We start from the raw sequence: 20167 nt of genomic DNA, 5'->3' as shown, positions 1-20167 counted from the left end.
CATATTTGGCCAGCCGATATATCTGTTGACCTCTACAGTACAAGCAAGATGTACCTATGTAGCCTACAAATTACACATGACAAATTGTGTAGCTTTAAAGTATGTACCTTAGTGACATGCTTTAAAGCTTTTCTAGTTATTGTTTTCATTTTCTGTGCTCAATATTCCAAGTTTTTTCTTGTCTACTGGGTAACACCAGGAAAAATCTCTCTCAATCTCTCAAAACTGCAAAAGCTCGCTCCAAAGTCACATACTCAGCAGCATATTGATGCCTTTCAGGAGCAAGATGTGAAAAGAGTCAGTTGGGTTTCTACCCTGGTCTCAAAAATATGTATTTCTACCGTGCAGTCACCATCCAAGTAACAAGCACATTTGTGTGACATTGCTGAGAATTGTTCAAGATAACATGAGCCTTAGTGTGAGGTCTGTGATCATTTTAAACTCCCAAAATGGTCTGAAACGCTAACTACGTAACGCGACCCAGTTGGACCCTAATGGTTAAATCTCGACTTATCCAAAGCGCTGAACTCGATCCGTTCCCTAAAATATTCCCATCCATTCATCTGTATGCCTGCATGCCTGTTCAAGCCTCTCCCCCCGTTGGAATATTCTATCGTGTGTGACCACAGCCAGACAGAAACGGCGCGGCACATTTCCCACATCACACCGCTCCTGTCTGAGGCCTGGCTTTGTCCCCTCTATCCATATTTATTATACATCAATTATAAATAACGCAGGAGCAGACAGTCGCCGCTCGCTCACTCGCCAAAGCGCCGGAGAGAGAGAGGGAGCGCTCCCAAAATGTGTCACCGTCGGCCGGCTTTAAAGGCCCCTGTGCAAGATGATGTTTAGTGGGGCCTCGAAGAGAGACAGTACAGTTGAGTTTTTTCCTGACTCGGTAGGTTGCACACTGTGTTCTTGAATAGGACCAAAGGTAGGTTAATCATGAGTCATTATAAGTAAATGCTCGTAAGCAAGGAGTTAATTATATATACACTTCGGGCCTGATCTTGTGCATCAAAACGTAGACGATAGTGTGACATTTTGCGCTCAGTCGGGGCGCACTTTGTGATCTTGCCACTCCAGACTTAGCGCATTTAAGTGGGTGGAGACACACACATTTTCCTCCAACCAGATCGACTCCGCGTCCAGGAGAGTGGTTGTGTGGGAGTGTGGGGTGAACATGTGCTTTTGTTTTGCTTCGCGTTCACGCCAAGCGTGGGCTGATCCGCGCCACAGCGGACGCTGTAGCTCTTTTTCTCTCGAGACGTGAACATCGTTTAGCTCACGATGGGGTAAATAAAGTTTTTAGTTTGACCTGTGAGAACCTAAGGCTTAAGAAAGAACGCAAGACTGCGCAATGTAAACGAGGAAGTGAATGTCAGCCGTGTTTCCATCAGTGCAGTCACCTCCTCTTGTGACCAATACTGTCTAAAACATGGTGAGGCTTCTTCGTGATCTCAACTAAAAGAATCTACAAAAAAGCGAAAATCACCAATAAAAATAAAAAAATCTTGTGTCTCTGGATCTCGCGACTTCTGCAATGGACTTAGTCATTGGAAGGGCCAATGCATATTATTACAATAAAAGTATAGATGTTTGAATTGACCAATGGCTATTTTCCACCTCTAGAACCTGGAACAAAAATGAAATAACAGGTGGTCACAAGTCTGATTCCTCTTTAACAAACATTTGAGTTGTCTTTAAATAGGTTGAATGTGGCACTCTCATTGTTATTGTAAAATGTAAATTCTATTAGTTTAGAATTTAAAAATTTTGGGAGTACTTTTTTGGTTTGAAAATGCTGAATTGCTTTTGCTCAAGACCACTGGCCACGTGCACAAAAGGCTCACCCCCCCTGCTGGGTCCTCCTAAACCTGAACCTAAAGTGCTATATCTGAAGATGGGTTCCTGCCTACTGCCTCTCACAGGCGGAACCCTCTGTGGAGCAGTACCAGCCAGTCTTGCTCTGTATAGACTACAGTCAGGCGGCCTCGCCATTGGCCTGCGAAGCCATTTTAAGATGATTATACGCGGTACGCTGCAATTACAATAAACTCACGAGTGCCTTTTATTGTGTGGTTGTTAAAGGCCATTATTACTGTCCGTGGGCCCGGTCGAAGACGCTGGAGTGTGAAGAAATACAGCCTCGGTTACAGCACTTGGCTTTCTCACTGCATTGTGGGGGAGTTATGGATATGATTTATGCATGTAGGATTAAGAAGTGTCATTTTGGCCAGCGTTTGCTCCAAAGTGAAATAAATAGTAAGGCATTGCAATAGCTATGTGATCAAAGGTCCTATTTGTTTGATATGTCTTCCAAAAGTCTGCCTAATTACTGCTACCTCACTGTAAAATCTCATTGTAATAATAATGAGATCGCTATGGATACCAACCTTTTTTTTTTTTTTTTTTTACCACACTTAGTATTTGTCAGTTTGAAGTAATCTTAGGCTACTCCTACTCATCTTTTCATCCAGTACTTGTTTTTAGTCTCTCAAACATTCTCCATTGTTCCCCCACTGGCAAATTACATATTTGTCGGGGGAACTTGGTTGACTAGTAACCGTAACTTACAAAATTAAGTTGTAGCGAATGAGGGTCAAGACCTGTTGTCGTATGAACAAGGATATTCAAGTAAACCATACAAAGTAGTTTACTTAATATAGCTAAAGCCTTTATTTAAGTAAAATTAATAGAAATCAGAAAAGGCAATTCCAAGATATACTCAAAGAACTCAGAACACGTAATTCCAAGTTATATTCAAAGTGTGCAGAGCAATAAGTTGTGCACAAAGTTATCAGAACAAGTAATTCCACTTTATATTTTAGGTTATCAGAACAAGTAATTTCTAGTTAAATTAAGTAAGTAGAACAGGTAATTCCATGTTATATTTAAAGTAAGCAGAACAAGTCATTCCTTGTCATATTTCAAAGTAATCAGAACAAGCAAAAATACAATCTAGCGATCAGAACATGTATACAACCACGGCATACTGTGAAAGTACTATGGTGGCTCAGATTTACAAATTATTGTAGGAATATTTGTCAAAGCCGTCACCTGACTACTGCAACCTTGTTTGGTTGCCATGTTTGATTCAGAAGGAAAACATTTGTATTGCACCTTTCACAGACATGGTCACGAAGCGCTTTGCATGAGACAAATTCCCATTTCATTTAGAAAAGGGCGAAAGACCAGTTTTGATATTTTGACAATTGTTTTAATGTAAATCTTTGTGTTTTTAAATGTGTTGTCTTAGAGATACCCTTAAAGTGCATTGAAATTGAATCTATTGTTATCAATAATAAAAGTCCCTTATATCGGAATATGAGTCAGTGTCCTCTTATTTCCTTGAACATACGCAACATGCACAGTTGAAACAACCCATAGCATTCTGTTGCATTTGCAAATGTCGAAGTCAGCTCAATGCAGGTCAGTATTTCTGCTTTCTTTCTTTAGATAGGATGTTTGGAGGATAATGTTTCCAATTTGAGATTTTTGGACATGTACAGAGGGGGCAGAAAGATGCTGAGATTAGAGCTGGAGGCTTAGAGGAAAACAAAAGCGGAGATGGATGTAGCGAAAGAGGACATGAAGTTGGTTGGTGTGAGAGAAGAGGATTGGACTTGGCAGATGGATCACACCTACAACACAATAAAACTGCGAATTAACATTAGAAGAACAATTGTTGTCATTCTGCTTCGAAGAGTCACACGGATACGTCAATATTCATCTCTAGCGGGCCAAATCTCTGAGCATTTGGAAAACAACCTGTAAAATGCACTGCTCAGCTGACACCCCAGCACTCTGTACTCAGTCTGCACTGACAAAACCAAAATGATAAGATTGTAGTGTTTGGAATACGATCAGCTTTGGAAGACGCCTTTTTTCTTTTTTTTATAACATAAAAAAACCCAACTGGTTCTCTCTCAAACCTGCAGGTGTGCGTAGCCGCTGTCAACTCCAAAGTCACTTAGCGGACGGAGCTGATCAAGGATGCGCGCGGGACGGTCTTGAAAACGCCGGTGTTTCATCATCGCGGCGAAGATGGATTTGTCTCTTCATTTTTAGTTATCATACAGTCATACAAGACATCGCCACTTCCCCATAATGCCTCGGAGCTAATTTTATGGAGATTGCGGCCACAAATATGTACATAAATCTCCGCCTGACATGCTCCGTGCCGGTTGTTATGCAGATTAACACCCCCCCATCCAAAACACTTAACGATGAAAAATGCCCCGGCGTGCGGCGGGTTAACGGGGGAGAGGGGGTGGGACGCTGTCGGGGTGACAGTTGGTCTGGGTCTTTGTTTTAATCAAGGCACTTACGGCGCAAAGCTACAGGCGTATGTCTCCAGGCTTAAACACACACTTTAACATTTCACCCAATAAAACAAACTCTTTGCAAGCGCTTTTTATTCCATCATGGGTGTCAGTTGAACGTCTCAAAAAAAAAAACAACTATGCATCCTCTCCTCAGACCTGACTGTCACTTTACTGGGAGCGGGACATCTCCAGCTATGATGTTTAAATCGGTAAAGTCCTCATCCAAATCCATTCTTTGATTACCCACTGCAAACATAGCATTAGCATTGGTCATTAGAAGCATGTTTTGTTTTGGCAGCAGTAGAATCCAAAAATGCTAAGAGTGTGGCTTTTCCGACAGTTGTTGTTGAAAAAGAAATGAAACACATGGAGAAGGAAACACTTAGCATTTTGATGAAAGACGTACCAATCTGTTAATGAGACTCCTCCATCTTCAGAAGGTTCTCCAAAGGGATGACATCCTCTTCATTCCCCTTCTGCTCGCCGTAGCACTTGATTACTCGCTGGCTTGTATTTGTATTCCGAGTGAATGAGGCGTGGGCTTCTGTTCACTCTGCTACTGTCACTGGACATACACAAGGCCGCTGTCACCGGAGCACAATTTCAGAATTTGCATGTAGGAAGTCGCAGCTACCTTAAGAGACCTTAGGAGACGGGGACAACCTTACGCGTGAGTCAGTGACGTTGGCAGTACATCTGCACACTGTTCTGGAGTGTTTGAACATAAGGCTTTTAATAGGGACCAAATATGCTGCTAATTTTAAACTCCTTAATGTGGTGGTGATGCGTACCTGTCTGGCCTTTGTGCGTGCCCGTGGAAGAGCTTGGTCGCTTCCAACTTCACTCCCGTTTGGAGTTATACATGCTTTTCAGTCATGTGACCTTTGTTGTTATGGCGGCCATTTTGAATACCGAAGTAGAATTAGGCAGTATTACAACATGTAACAATATCTCTACTCTGGACGATAATGAAAGACAATTGATTGACAGTGACATTTTTATGTAATCGTAATCTTTGCTCCAGAAGATAACAGCAAAAACGTGGCCCCAGAGACGCACGTTGAAGAAACCAGTGAGTCAGTGTTTAAGCTGCTCAAGAGGTTAGCATGCTACCGGTTAGCATCTAGCTTCAACAGCTCAGCTCTGACCTTTCCAAGAGAAAGCCCTGAACCACACTCCAAACATCTAGCCTTGGATACAACATGCTGTTACTGTAGTATTTGAGCAATGATTTTGCCACTGTCAATCAGAGTAGAGATATTGCCACATGTTGTAGTACAGCTTAATTCTATTTCGGTATTCAAAATGGCTGCCGGAACTATGATTGATGTCATTGGAAATGCATGTATAGGAATATAGGCTGCTGGGAGAGGTCACATGCTAACAACATCTTTGGTCGTTTTGCCTGACTGAGGGAAACGCACAAAGACCAGACAGGTACACATCAACTCGTCTAACCTCAGGCAAGAACATATCACAGTATGGAAAAACGATGGCCTGTTCCTTTTAATAGAAATGTGGTCGAGTAGAAAGTATTATACAGTCCTGATCATAAGACCAGTTGAAAAATGGTAGAAATTGACATCAAAAGATGACATCCCAGATTTGGCCAAATCTGTGCACTTGACTTCCACTTGACTTTTTTATTCAATAATCTTCAGGATCTTTTAACCTGTTACCTGCCACTTTAGGATTAGGGTTAACAATTGTTTACATCTAAATCTCGTATAGCTTACAGCCTATATGCCAGTGTGATACCTAATTTGAAAGCCAAGACCTAGTTTCTAAAAATATGTGTGAGATCTGTGTGAGCGAAACACAACTCATGATTAGGGTTAACTAACCCTTACCCGAGCCCCCTGATCGAGGAGACGGCAGGTAACAGGTTAAGAAATTCAAAATGACTGTCACCTCAGCAGTGATGCACGCTGCGAGAGGCTCTGCCTACGCAGCTCAACAACCCAAACACGACCAAATACGGCCACGATTTGGCATGTGGTCCTAAACTCTGTTTTCAAAAAAAGGTTTACTTTTTGTCTCATTTTTTCCCTTGTCGCATATTCAGTTTCTACTTTGAACCTTGTTAAGGATCCAACCATGCAAAAATGTAAGCTTTTGCCATCTTTCAACTGGTCTTGAACTTTTGATCGGGACTGTATTTATATTTCAAATGAACTAAAAGTAATACGTTCTCTACAAAAGGCCCATACGAAGTCAAGCTGAGGACCAAATGCAAACATATTTTATCAATCCAGTGTATACGAGCCCAGCGTCTGTAAACAAACATTTTCCAAATTAGGTCCCAGAGTGGAAAGATCTCAAAACGCCGTTTACGTGGCACCATTGTTACGTCTCCACAACTTTGACTAAAACCATGACATCACAGCTCCAGAGTGGTGTCTGTGATCCATAATCTACTGACCTTAGAATGAGTTTGACTCATGGATCTATGATGGTTTGACTCCGCTGCTCTTTGCTCCACTGCAGTCCACAAGCCGCAGGTGACAAGTAGAAAAACACTGAGTCAGTCTGTGTTTTTGGACTGACAGTAAAAGTCACTGACAGGTTTTTCTGCTTTAGTCCCGTTACGTCTGAAGAATAAACTCTCCTCCTCGTCGTCTCTTCTGTAGATCCTAAATCCTTGAATCAGTTTCATTTTCACTGTTTACATTCCACAAAGGTTTACTGCGCATGCGCTCTCTACATCTTGTTCTATCATCTGTGTTAGCGTCACAGCGCCTCACACAGGCCTGGAAGATGAACTGCGCCGTTTTCACAGACCTGAGTCGACCCATGTGGACGCACACATTTACTGAGCTGGCTTCGTGCTTACAAAGAAAGTTTCTGAAAACATAAGCGTTTGGTCTTGTGTGTGGATATAGCCTAAATCTGTCATATATTTTCTCCTTGTCTGACGTCTATAGCTGAGCATTTGGAGCGATGACTTTCACCGACGTGGCGACATGGAGCCAGGAATGTTCCGCACGGCGCCTTTTTAAAAATGCACGGAGAGCCCACGCCTGTGCAGCCAGACGGTGGGTGTGCGCGGCTCACAGCTCGCCGCACTTGTTCCGAGCAGATCTGAGGAGATGAAATTAGCGGGCGGTGGGTCTCGGTGGAGCGGCGAAGCTCACTTTTGGGGCCCCGAGATTGTTTGCGTTGTGAAAACATTAGCATAAATGCCAACGCGGAGCGAAAAAAAACAAAACTGTCACCTCGCGCGCCTTCATTCTGCAATCTCATCTCTCAATTCACTGACTCCCGACTTGAGATGCACAACAGTCGCTGACCCAGATGTTTACAGGGAGCATCTGAGGTGGATCTGTGGGCGATGAGACTTAAGTCAAAGGAAATTATTAGTAATGAGAATGCGTATGAATGTTTAAAGGGAGAATCTGCTGGTTTTGGGCCATTTAGCTCTCTTTACAGTTTCACCATGGAAACAAAGAAATGATCAGCTTCACCCGATGACGCGCCGGATTGTTGCACTGATTCAACAGTTCTCTATGAATTTACCTTTCTTGAATCCTGAGCGGTTACGGTACGGCCCCTGCCAGATATCAAACCTCAGCACTTTCTGTTCAAGCCCAGGAAATCAAGCCTGGGAAGAGAATCCACTGAATTTCAGAATGGAGTGGATTAGCTGGACTTCAGACGGTCAACTGTAAGTTTGATCTGTCTGGATACAAGTTAGTCATTTTATGCTCACTACTGCCACCTCAGGTCTTATGTGTAACTGCAGCTTCTGTATTAAGCTCGTGCATGACGGCACTTCGGGCTTTTTTGAGTGACAGTGCAGGATTTTATAGAGGCAGTTGTGGTGAACAGGTCTGAGCTGGAAAAAGATGAGGGGAAGTGGGGGAGAAAGAGGAAGAAAAAAGGGATAGAAATGAATGAATAATAAAGAAAAAGAATAAAGAGATTTTTTATTATTATTATTATTGGTGTATTTATTTATTTTTATTTTTCGATTTCTTTTATTATCTGCAATACAAACAATCTCTAACAATGCACACACATACCTTTCACTCTCATACAGCACTCATACACACATACACTCGCACACAAATTCAACAAAATAAGACTTAAAGGGGCTAGATGCAAGTTAGCCATGTTATACTCACTACTGCCACCTCAGGTCATACGTGTAACTGCAGCTTCTATATTAAGCTCGTGCATGACGGCACTTTGGACCCGAATTAACACCTTTTTGAGTGACAGTACAGGATTTTAGAGGCAGTTTTGGTGAACAGGTCTGAGCTCATTCTACACATTAGGACATTGTTGGAACATGTAGTGGGATGAAAATATTAGTTTTAACATTTTTTAAACTCTGTATAGCCCCTTTAAGTCATACATATAAATGCACAATTTACTAGTCTTTCTTAGTAGTAGTGGTGGGACTCCAGTTAATCATGGTCTTTGTAATGAATTAATCGCAATTAATCACATCTAAGCATCATTTATGTAGGGGTAGTATTTCTTTTTTGAGGTATATTTTTGATGCTTCTTTGTATTTTTGAACTCATTTTGGTGGAGATGTGAGGCCCGTGTGATCATTTTCAAACACTTCAAAGGCAACAGCTGTTTGATTTATTTTGGAGAAAGATCTTGTTAAGTAAGTTTATGTTAAACTGTGTGAATAGGTTTGACAGTTTTTAGCTTTACACCGTGTTTGTCTCTAAGCAACGTCTCGCAGGAAAAAGGAAACTGAAAAAGTGTCTGTGCTGCTGAAGCAAAGTGTGAGTAATTCCGATTCATTTTACTTAATGTAATAAATGAATTAATCGGATTTAATCGGAAAAAGTCCCAGGCCTATTACAACGTTATCATGGAAAACCTCATGGAGTCGTAAACTTGTGAGGGCTGCACAACATACACAAACTGTACACAAAACTGTACTCTATTTGAGTCACAGAAAACCGTGTTGAAACCGTGTGTGTGAGCACAGTGTTAAGGAGGTGTTACAGAAATAACAATGGTGTTCGAGAGGATGGATGAAGGATAGGCAGCAGTCTGGATGTCTTATACAGGAGAAGTTTATTTACCATTGGTGCAGGACCTGGAGACATGAACTCGAGACATTGCGCTAATCCTACCGTTCAACTCTGTCTATGCTTCCACAGGAGAGGGATAAATACCCTCTCAGAGCGTCATACTGATACACAAGCAAACATTCAGTGGCTGAGAGTGGACGCCTGAGCACCACAGACAAGGCTATGACAGAGATAGTACGACTGTACAGCTGGACCCAGTATGATAAATAGCGATTTAACAGTAGGAAATTATAGTTTCAAACCATTTTCTCAAAATGCATTTTTTCCCCACACTGTTGCAACAACAGCTCCACTATGTGGTATGTCCACACTTAGATCCACCGCACCACTATCACTGTATCACTTTATATCACTTTATGCACCATATGTAAATCCAATCCTGTTGTTCTATGTCAATTGTTGTCGTCTACCATATTTTACCTTTTATTTTATCTTGTTTAATATAATATTCTTAAACATGCCCCTAAAACCTTATAGTTAAAGTGTATAGCTCATTTTTATCTAAACTCTGTGTTATATGTTTTTTTATGTTTAATGTTCCTTGTTTGTGAACCTGTTTACAAACAATGGCACTAAAAACTATTCTGATTCTGATTCTGAGCACCTTGCGCACACCACACTTTCTTGTTGGTTGCTGCTTGATAGTTGGCTCGGGAGGGACGGTCTGTGCAGACTGGTCATCCCATCAGACGACGTAGGCTGCTCTCCCCGCAGTGTTTCTGAGCTGTGTGTGACAGTTGACCTTGACCTAACCCGGTATTCCAACCTGGAAGTCGGCAGCCAACCAGCCCTAATAGACTAAATATATAGAGATATAGACTATTACTTGGCTCAGGAGGGCCAGCTCTGGACTCTGTGGAGGAGGTGAGGGACAGGAGGGTGCTAACCATACTCACCTCCATCATGGACAACACATCCCACCCACTGCATGGGTCTGTAGAGGAGCTGAGCAGCTCTTTCAGTGGCAGACTGAGACACCCCTCAGTGCAAGACGGAGCGCAAGGCCTTCATCCCCACTGCTGTCAGACTGAACAACAAGACTGTAAAGTAACATGTGCAATATTCTTTTTATAGCGCCACTTTATTACCTGTACCAGTGTCACATATTCACTTATTGACAACCTGCACTATAGGACTGTAAACTTTGCACTGCCAATGATGATCTTGATATTCTACTCTAGTCTGTTCTATTTTTTATTATATTTTCATTTTATTCTTTATTTCCTTATTGTTTATATTTCTGCCCCATAATATTTTTGCTTTTATCTCTTTGCACATGTCCTGTTCATTTTACACACTGAATGATCTTTGTAAGCCGAAAGTAACAAGTGAATTTCTCCATTGTGAGATTAATAAAGGATTATTTTATCTTATCTTAATAGCCTATAATAGTCTATAGCCATGCATCATTTACTGTAGATGTTGTCACCACAATCCCAGACTTCAAATTTACTTATACTTAAAAATCCTAGTCTTATTTCTGTATGAAAATGTAAGATGAAAGAAAACTTGGAATACATTTTCTCCCTTACATTTATGCCAACATTCTCAAAGTGTATTTCCTGACCTGCAGTGTCTCATCTGAAAAAAAAAAGTCTCTTAATATTCGCAATATTTGACTAAAGCTGCAATTATTTTTATTTGCCTGAGATGCTTCACCCCCTGCCGACCTCATTAGAGTTACAGTAGGTGTCCTGAGCACATTCAGCGGTGGAGCCAGAGGAGCGCTAACGAATGCCCAATGCTAACGCTACATTGAAGCCCATCCCGTTTCTTACACCTCCACAGTTCAGTAGTTCCCCCAAAAACAACCTATAACCGATGGCTGACTTAACATCCTCTGCTGTCTGCGCTCATCACGCTCCCGTCCGCCCGTTCATTAGCGCTCTAGCCGTTGCGTAACTAGCCCGGGCCCCCGTTAGCACTGGCTAGCATGTGTGTGTGATCCATGTCAGCTCACACCCGGGCTAATCAGGCCAGTTAGCCGCGTCAGTGCCGGGGAGTGCGCTCTCTCTTTGCCCTGGTGCCCACAGAATGGCCTGCAGCCGCGTTAGCACTTAGCATACGCCGCTAAATCACGCGGCGCTGCACTGCTGTCCCTGGGAATCAGCGTCTGCCACGGACGAAAGTTTACTCCGCAGTTAGCAGAGGTGTGCGCTTGGACTTTCTTTGTAGGCGACTGATTATTCCATAATGATAAATGTTTGAGAGGACATTAGAGTCACCAAAATGAGGTTATCAATAAACGAAATAAGTATGCTGACTTTCAAAGGTCATGGTTAATCTATCGTCTACGTATATCGATAACCTCCAATGGTCATTACTCGAGTAAAAGTACACACTTCTGGTCAAATATTACTCCAATATAAGCGAAAGTTTCCGAGTCAAATCATTACTTAAGTGAAAGTATAGTATTTGTCATAGAAAACACTTAAAGGCACACTCCGTAACATTTTGCACTATAGTTTAGTTTAGTTTAATTTATTTGAGCAACTACATTTTCCTGATTTACAAATACACATTAACCAGTCACAGATGCTCAAAAGGAGTAGGCTGAAGCAAGAAGCTTATGAGCGCCTGCCCCACATTCAACAGAATAAACGTTTACAATTTACAGAAATACATGAGGACTGTATCCACAAGGAAGAAGAAGTTTGCACATAAAAAGAAAATTAGATTACATTAGTGGAACGCATGGACTCCATTGCTTACATTTCCTATTGGATACTAAACAAGTAACAAGAAAATAAGAAAATTCATGTATTCGATTTTCCATACCCAGGCACAGATTTACATTTATGCTATTGCATACATCAAAATGAGAATTATGATCATACAAACAGATGCATTTGTTATTATTATTAATATTATGAATGTTATTACCATCATTACAATTATTTGTTTTATTATTTTTGTTGACGTCCTAGATATTGCGAATGTAATAGTATAATATTACAATATTATACTATTATACAGGCATATTTAATATTCAGAGTTTAAATGGAATCTTGTTTACTAGACACAGAGATCCTGATAAAGCATTTGTTGTCATTACTATTGCCACTACGATATTTGTTATGCCCAATATAGTGTGGCGCATTATAATGTTACTACTGTTGCCATCAGTGCAAAACCTGCTCCAAATCACCAGCTCAACATAGAAGATGTTATTTTTGCAGTGGGTAATCAAAGAATGGGTCTGGATGAGGACATGACCTGTTGAAATCTCCATGGAGACGAGCTGGAGACGTACCCACTCCCGGTAAAGACACCGTCATGTCTTAGCAGAGCTGAGCCGCTCACAGCTAAAGGCTCATGTTTGTTTGTACATTTATTGTTCAATGATGAAAATATCTGTCATAAAATAATTGCTTATATTTCAATACTATTTTGGGGTCAAATTTTAGGCGGTGTGGCTTTATGTAATGTAAAACTTTACAGCTCCAAAAGCACAAAAACTCACTACCTCGTTGTTGTGAGCTAATGGTGTTGAAAACTTGAAAAAAAGCATTACTTTTAGGGATGCACCACAGAAAGACACGTTTAAGGAAGTCTTTTGGTATCGGTCAATATCGGATATCGGCAGATACTCAAAACCCCAGTATCAGTATTGGTATAAAAAAGCTGGATCAGTGCATCTCTGTATTTAACAGTGGAAATGTGTCGTGCCACCCTGCTGTCCTTCCACACATCTATCTTTCTTTTTCTTGTGTTATTACTTCTCATTAGGGCTGCAACTAACAAGTATTGTGGTAATTGATTCATCTGCTGATTATTTTATCCGCTCAATCGATGTTTGGCGCATGAAAATGTTATTTTTTTCAAACTTTATCCCACATACAGCTGAAGTGGCGCCGCTTGAGGACATGTCGGAGTAAACTTTAAGTGAATGTTTGTTGGAGGCTCTTGGTGATTTAAAAAAGTCACTACAGCTGAACTAAGAACCTGCAGAGTTCAGCCACTGAGCTGTAGCGACTGGAGGCTGCACTGGCGATGATAGGGACTTTATCGGGACAGGAGCTGGGATTGAGGAAGTAAGAGAGACTCCTATTATGCTTATTTCCGAACTGATTTAAACCAATGCACCTGGCAATAATGAGTTGAGCTAATTGTTCTGGGACAAAGACATTTACACTGTACAAATCACTCTACATACCATAAAGTATTTTTTCATCAATAATTGTACTATTCGTATGTTTTTTGCCCTTTTTGAGTCATCAATGTCGAACATAGTTGTCAACTATTTCAGTAATCGATTACTTATTTCAGCCCTACTTCTAATTAACTTATTTTTTATTATGAAGAGGTAAAATTGCAGACTATTGCGTAACATTTTGCAGTTAGTAGGAGCGCACTTTGAGATCTTGCTTAGCACATTTGCGTGTGAAGTACGTGGGGTGGAAAAATGGCGATGTTATGTACATCAGCCTTTTTCCTCCAACCAGACTCCGTGGGATGGGCAAGAGGGGAGGAGAGGGGCTGTGGGGGTGAACATGTGCTTTTGTTTTGGTCATGTTGATGCAATACGGCCGTGCGAGCGCCGCCCCGTGGAACCATTCTCTCTGCATAAAGATCTCAGGTTTGATACCTGCGCAATGTGGGCTCTTTGTGCAGAGTTTAGAAGCAGAGCTTTATTTATATTGCACCTTTCACAGACATGGCGACAAAGTGCTTTACATGAGACAATTTTACATTCACTCCATACTCTGTGGTGGTAAACCTGTAGCTTCAGTCTCCCCTAGGGGAGACTGACAGAAGCGCTGTCATGACTGCACACATCTGCGCCAATGTAATAATAATAATAAAGCATTGGTTTTATATAGCGCTTTTCTGGACACTCAAAGACGCTTTACATTGCACTATTCGTTCACTCCACACTCCGACCACCACCACCACCACTCACTAACTACATTCGCTTGGCTTCCTGGTGTTCCCAAACGGTCTCCCATCCAAGTCCTGCCAGGCCCTTCCCTGCTTAGCTTCCAAGGTCTGACGGGATCCCTCTGACCACCATCATTCATTCATACCAATGGCCGCTGGCTGCTCTGCTTTGCAACAACGACACTAGAGGCCGCCATTGCTCCGTCATTGCTGTAGTACCTTCATATAGCTGCTAGTCTCCCATTGGAATGCATTGGCCATTAGACACGTTAAAAACAACTTTAGAGCCTGGTCCCTAATTTTATTAAACTTTCTACTGCTAGATATTGCTCCAGTGATAACGCTAGGTTAGTTACAAGCTACAAGTCGTAAGAAAAATGTTCGAAATCTCGTACTAATGAGGGCCGGACTGTTAGCATTGGAGCAGCGCGAGCTACACGTCACACAGGGGCCGAGTCTACAGTGAAGATCCCGCCCTTATGTCCTTTTTAGGCACATGTAATCTCAGCTGGACTTTTCCCACCAATGGGCCATGTCCAACTTCCAGCTCAATCCTTGGATCGCGGAACTCATCCTCTCCCAATATGTCACAAATGTTTTCAAGCATCTTAACTTTTCATTCACATAGAAACTGCAAATCTTCTCACATCGCATTGCAGTTTGATCCATTTCCCCCCCCCCAAAAAAACTATCCAGCCAAACAAAGCCGCCGGTAATATCAGTAGCGGTTAGCCACGGCGGCGCGTTAGCTCCGAGGACTTAAACAAATGCTCCCTCGTATTCAGGCGCCTGTTATTGACTGATGGCGACATTTGGGCGCCCGTAGCCCTTTGTGTACGTCTGCCCACATTCCCCTCGCGCGTAGCCGAAAAAAAATCACATCCCGTTATGTCTCCAGCTTATTTTACACATTAATATCTGGCACTTTTCCCCCTGACCGTGGCCCAAAGGCACACGAAGCCGCTCGGATGGAGGCAGACAGTGGAAGGAGATTGTGGGAGAAGGACGCCCGATTAATGAAGCTAATGTGTTTCCTATTGACTGCTCATTTTGAAAAGCGATGTTTAAAAATAGAGCGTGCCAAAAAAGTGTGACGCTGCTTTGGATTGCAAAGAATCGCCACCAGAGCGTAGTTAACACAATTAACCATGTGATTTTGCGTCTCGTTGTCCCTAGTTTGAGATTTTTTTTTTTTGTATTGATCCTTAGGCACAGGAAGTGACTAAGGGAGAGGCGGGAGGCGGGAAGCTCCAGGTGAATGGGAATAAATAGTTTGCTTCTGTTTAAGGTGAGAAATATTGATCTTTCCTGAGATGTGGAGGTAGCTTTCTCCCTTGAAGGACCTTTATCATGCAAAATCAACTTTTATAACCTTTTAACCATATTGTAATGCTGTGTTTTGTGAGTGTTTTTTGGCTTCATTCACGCAGTTCTCAGCAATCCTCCTGAATCCTGCTGCAGCTGCTCCGCCCTCTCCAGGTGAACGACTGACTTGTGACACGTTTTTTACGTCACGGTGTCAAACAGGAAGAGCCCAACGTTTGTAATGTAATGCCTTACGGCCTGATTTTTATTTGTAAAACAGATTTTTCATTATTTATGTTGAAAAAAAAAAAAGATGTCATGTTTGCGCCGAAAGCTGTGAAGAAGGAGCTCTTTCTAACCTACTCTGGAGACACCTGTTCTTTTTTTCTTACCTAACGATAATGTCATAAGAAAAGCAGGTTTACGAGGACAGGACTTTATTCAACCTTCCTACAGGTCACTCACTTTTGGGGATTCAGTGACTAACAGCCAAAATAGTGTTTTTTCTGTGACTATCACTTCACTGACGGATGCTTGGCGAATCTTTGTCAGAACTAAAGTGGATTAACTTTTATAACCAGTGATGATGGAGCGGTCAGAGCGGTGGTGAGTCAAAACGTGTGCTAGCGTGTGTGTTAGCTTGTGTGTGTTAGCCATTTGTGAAGCTGTGTTGCAAATGTCAACTCCTTATAACTGCATTGTGAAGTAACTTCACTTTTTGCTGCGATGTTTATATTTTAACTACTTCAAAAGTCGCATGGGCTATATCAACTTGGGGAGAGGGGGTGGAGTTAACTGATTCCAAGCGTCTTGTCTTCCGGGTTTGAAAAATACCTCCAGAATATGCTTATATTTATCACAAAAATGAGTGCTCCATAGTGGTAGAGGTACAATATATCATATAAATGCCTATACTTTACTTTGGAATCGCTAAAATAGCAGGATACAGATTCTTTAACATCTTAGTTTTAATGTCTGTGTATATGTATAAAGAAGACCAAGCCAAAGAAGAAGGGTCTATCTCACCGGCCTGGAGACGAGTTGGAGACTCGAGTTGCCGCTGGGTCACGGAGATGTTTTCCCCTGGCGAGAAGGCGAGTCGGTAGTCTCGGTGAAAACAAACAAGTTCGATTTCTTTTTCAAGTCTCCACGCAGTCCCCAAGTGCGCGTTGGTCTCAAACAGTGGCGTCACAAATACTATTTGTTGTCCCCAACCTGTCAGACGTTTCTGTGACATCCCCGCAATGTCTCCGAGACCTGTCTGATTCCAAGGAGATCTCAAAGAGACTTCATGCGTCGCTTTGAGATCGCCTTGGAATCCAGAGATTTCCATTCTGTCTCCCTGCTTGAGACCGTGTAGACCTCTCGTTTTCACATCTCCGTGACCAGCGGCAACTCGAGTCTCCAGTCAAAAAAAAGTTATAATTGTGGCGACAAAATCGGACAGACCCAGGTTCAAAGATCTGCATTTGTTTTGAACAACAAGAACAATTTTGCAAACACTTGTATTTCAACTATCAGGTCATTCTTTTTCCAGCCGTGTCCCTCCCACTGATGCAACTATACTGCACCAATGGGCCACGAGTGAATAAAGATTTCCATGTCTTGCTCGACTAGACTTTGGTTTGAGGACTAGTTTGGTCAGTCAGCGCTGGTGCACACTAGTTTCAGATAATTCCTGAGCTGCACAAAACTAAGTCCAGATGATGATTAACCTCTACGGATCAGGCCAGTAAGACTGAGAACCCGCACAAACACTTCTTTAAGTCGTTATAGTCGGTTATATAAGCTGTAATTATCGTTTTGCGTCCTCTCGTTTTACGTCACCTTATGGGCGACTGCCTCTGCTTCACGAAGCGCTGGCATTGTCTTATTGTTATTGTGCTCCCTTCGTATCCATTATGTATTTACTGAAAGGCTATTTATTCTGCGACGCTGCTGCTGCTGTGGCGGCGGCGGCTGCATTGCATCACGTTGTTAAATGAGTTCTCCGAAGACGCACTTGTTTAGAAGCACAAATATGGCCACCGCCTCCCCGGCTTCCATCTACGAGGCTTAGAAAGTCCCATATAAAGGATCACAAAGAACATGGGTGGGAAGTATGACACACTGCAAATGACTTCAGCACAATGTTTACAAGGGTTTAAGTGAGTTGAAGTGGATTGATTGCTTTGTTTATGGCCAGGGTGGAAGGCAAAACAAGCAGTGTTTGATTTCTAGGGTTTCTACATGGATTTATTGTATACAGGAGCTTTTAAGGGCTGTTTCCTCAAAGAGCCAACAAAGCATATCTCATTATTCCTTGAACCTCGACTGTGATTTCCATTATATCACAATTCCCTTACAGTCATTTTTATCAGGGTCGGTGTATTGTGTACACTGAAACGATACATAATCCGATACAGTATATAAAGTATATTCTATTGCAGCAGTTCTCTGTCTGAGGGTCTGAGATTTGAATTGAGTTTGAATGAAACATGTGCCGTCTGGGGGCCATGCACCACTTATTGAAGGTCATGACTATAAAAGGTTTAGAAAGGCTCTCATGTAAGTATTTGATATTGCCATGCAAGAAACTGGCATATACTTTAACCACTTTAAAGGGACTATACGGAGTTTAAAAATGTTAAAACTACATGTTCCAGCCATGTCCTAATGTGTAGAATGAGCTCAGACCTGTTTACCACAACTGCCTCTAAAATCCTGCACTGTCACTTAAAAACTGGTTAATTCGGGTCCGAAGTGCCGTCATGCACGAGCTTAATATAAAAGCTGCAGTAACGCGTAAGACCTGAGGAGGCAGTAGTGAGTATAAAATGGCCGACACATCTAGTCTCTTTAAGTATACATACTTGTGGCCATACCACCTTTGCTCTGCCCAATCCCGTCAGACCCTGGAAGCTAAGCAGGGAAGGGCCTGGTCAGTGCTTGGATGGGAGACTGTTTGGGAACAGACACCAGGAAACCTGGTGAATGCAGTGAGTGGTGGTGGTCGGAGGGGCCCTGCACTGACTTCCTGTTTAGTAATCTCTGATATCAGTGAGGGGTCTGCTGGTGGTTCCCAGAGTCAGGACTAAACACGCTGAGGTTAAAGCTAAAATCTGGAACAGTTTTCATGAGGTTGAGAGACAGGCCTCAGAGGACAATGTTCAAATCCAGGCTGTAGGTAAATAAGTCAGTAAGTCAGTAAGGTTTATTTATACAGCACCTCTCACAGACAGAGAAGTCACAAAGTGCTTCACAAACAGACATTAGAAATACAAAACATGATGATCATAAAACAGCCCTTACTCCACTTGAATGATATGGTCCTGAAACGAGTACGAGGGACCGTGAGCAGGTACTGATCCAGAGACCTCAGCTTTCGAGAGGGGGTATAAGGACACAACAAGTCTCTAATGTAGGAGGGAGCCTGACCAGGCAAGGCTCTGAAGGTCAGCGCCAGGATTTGAAACGAAAAGTGACTGGGAGCAAATAAAGAGCTTTTAGAGCGGGAGTATGAGCCCTTCTGTTCGTGCGAGTCAGTGACCTCGCTGCAGAGTTTTGTACCTGCTGAAGACGGGCGAGCTCCTTTTTGTTTGAAAATAAAATATATGCATGGTGTCTTTTTACCCGTGCATGAAAACTGAAAGTATTGTGGAAATATTTTATCTGCACTCTTGCTTTTTACTAAATTAACTTTTATATTTATGTTTTATGGATTGATTTTATCCTCCTTCTTGTAATTGTATGCACCTGTGAATTGCCTTGTGTATGAACTGTGCTCTACAAACTTGCCTTGCCTCTTCTGTTTAAACCAATCAGCCCCAAAGATGGTCTTAAAGGAACAGGCCACCGTTTTTCCATACTGAGATATGTTTTTACCTGAGCTTAGACGAGTTGATACGTACCTGTCTGGTCTTTGTGCCCGTGGAAGAGCGTGGTCGCTTCCAACTTCACCCCATTTGGAGCCATAGGAATATACTGGGAGAGGCCAAATGCTTGCAACATCTTTGGTCTTTTTGCGTTACTGAGGACACACAGTTCTTCCATACTGGGATATGTTTTTTACCTGAGCTTAGACGAGTTGATGCGTACCTGTCTGGTCTTTATTCGTGCCCGTGGAAGAGCGTGGTAGCTTCCAACTTCACCCCGTTTGGAGCCATAGGAATATACTGGGAGAGGCCAAATGCTAACAACATCTTTGGTCGTTTTGTGTGACTGAGGGCACGCACATAGACCAGACAGGTACTCTTCAACTCGTCTAAGCTCAGGCAAGAACATAACTCAGTATAAAAAAAATGGTGGCCTGTTCCTTTAACAATCCCTGTTTCAAAGCTATTTGTATTTTGAAGGCCATTTAAAAAAAAAAAAAAAAAAAAATCTTTGAACTGTGTTATAGTGTTTGGCCTTAGGTGCTTACATTTTCTGTTCTCTTCTGTCCTGGCAGAATTTATGTCCACAATTTACTGTAAAGCGGTCTGCATTTCATCACACTATTGGGCCGGTTGCTATACGATCATAACACGCTGTCAAGTGCCTCGAGAGGAACCACAATGCAATCGAGGATACAGGGCATAGAACGATGCCAGTGCCGAGTTCACACGGCCCGGCACG

The 20167-nt window shown here is 42.2% G+C and overlaps 1 protein-coding gene across 1 annotated transcript in view; it reads left to right on the top strand.

The window, feature by feature from the left end:
- Window positions 1-20167, top strand: part of grin2ab (glutamate receptor, ionotropic, N-methyl D-aspartate 2A, b) — a 409906-nt gene that overhangs the window by 48774 nt on the left and 340965 nt on the right. The window lies entirely within an intron of this gene.

This window comes from Gobius niger (assembly GCF_951799975.1).
Source record: "Gobius niger genome assembly, chromosome: 3".
In the NCBI taxonomy this organism is placed as follows: Eukaryota; Metazoa; Chordata; class Actinopteri; order Gobiiformes; family Gobiidae; genus Gobius; species Gobius niger.
The sequence above is the reverse complement of the archived record's forward strand: the minus strand, read 5'-3'. Positions and strand labels throughout refer to the sequence as shown.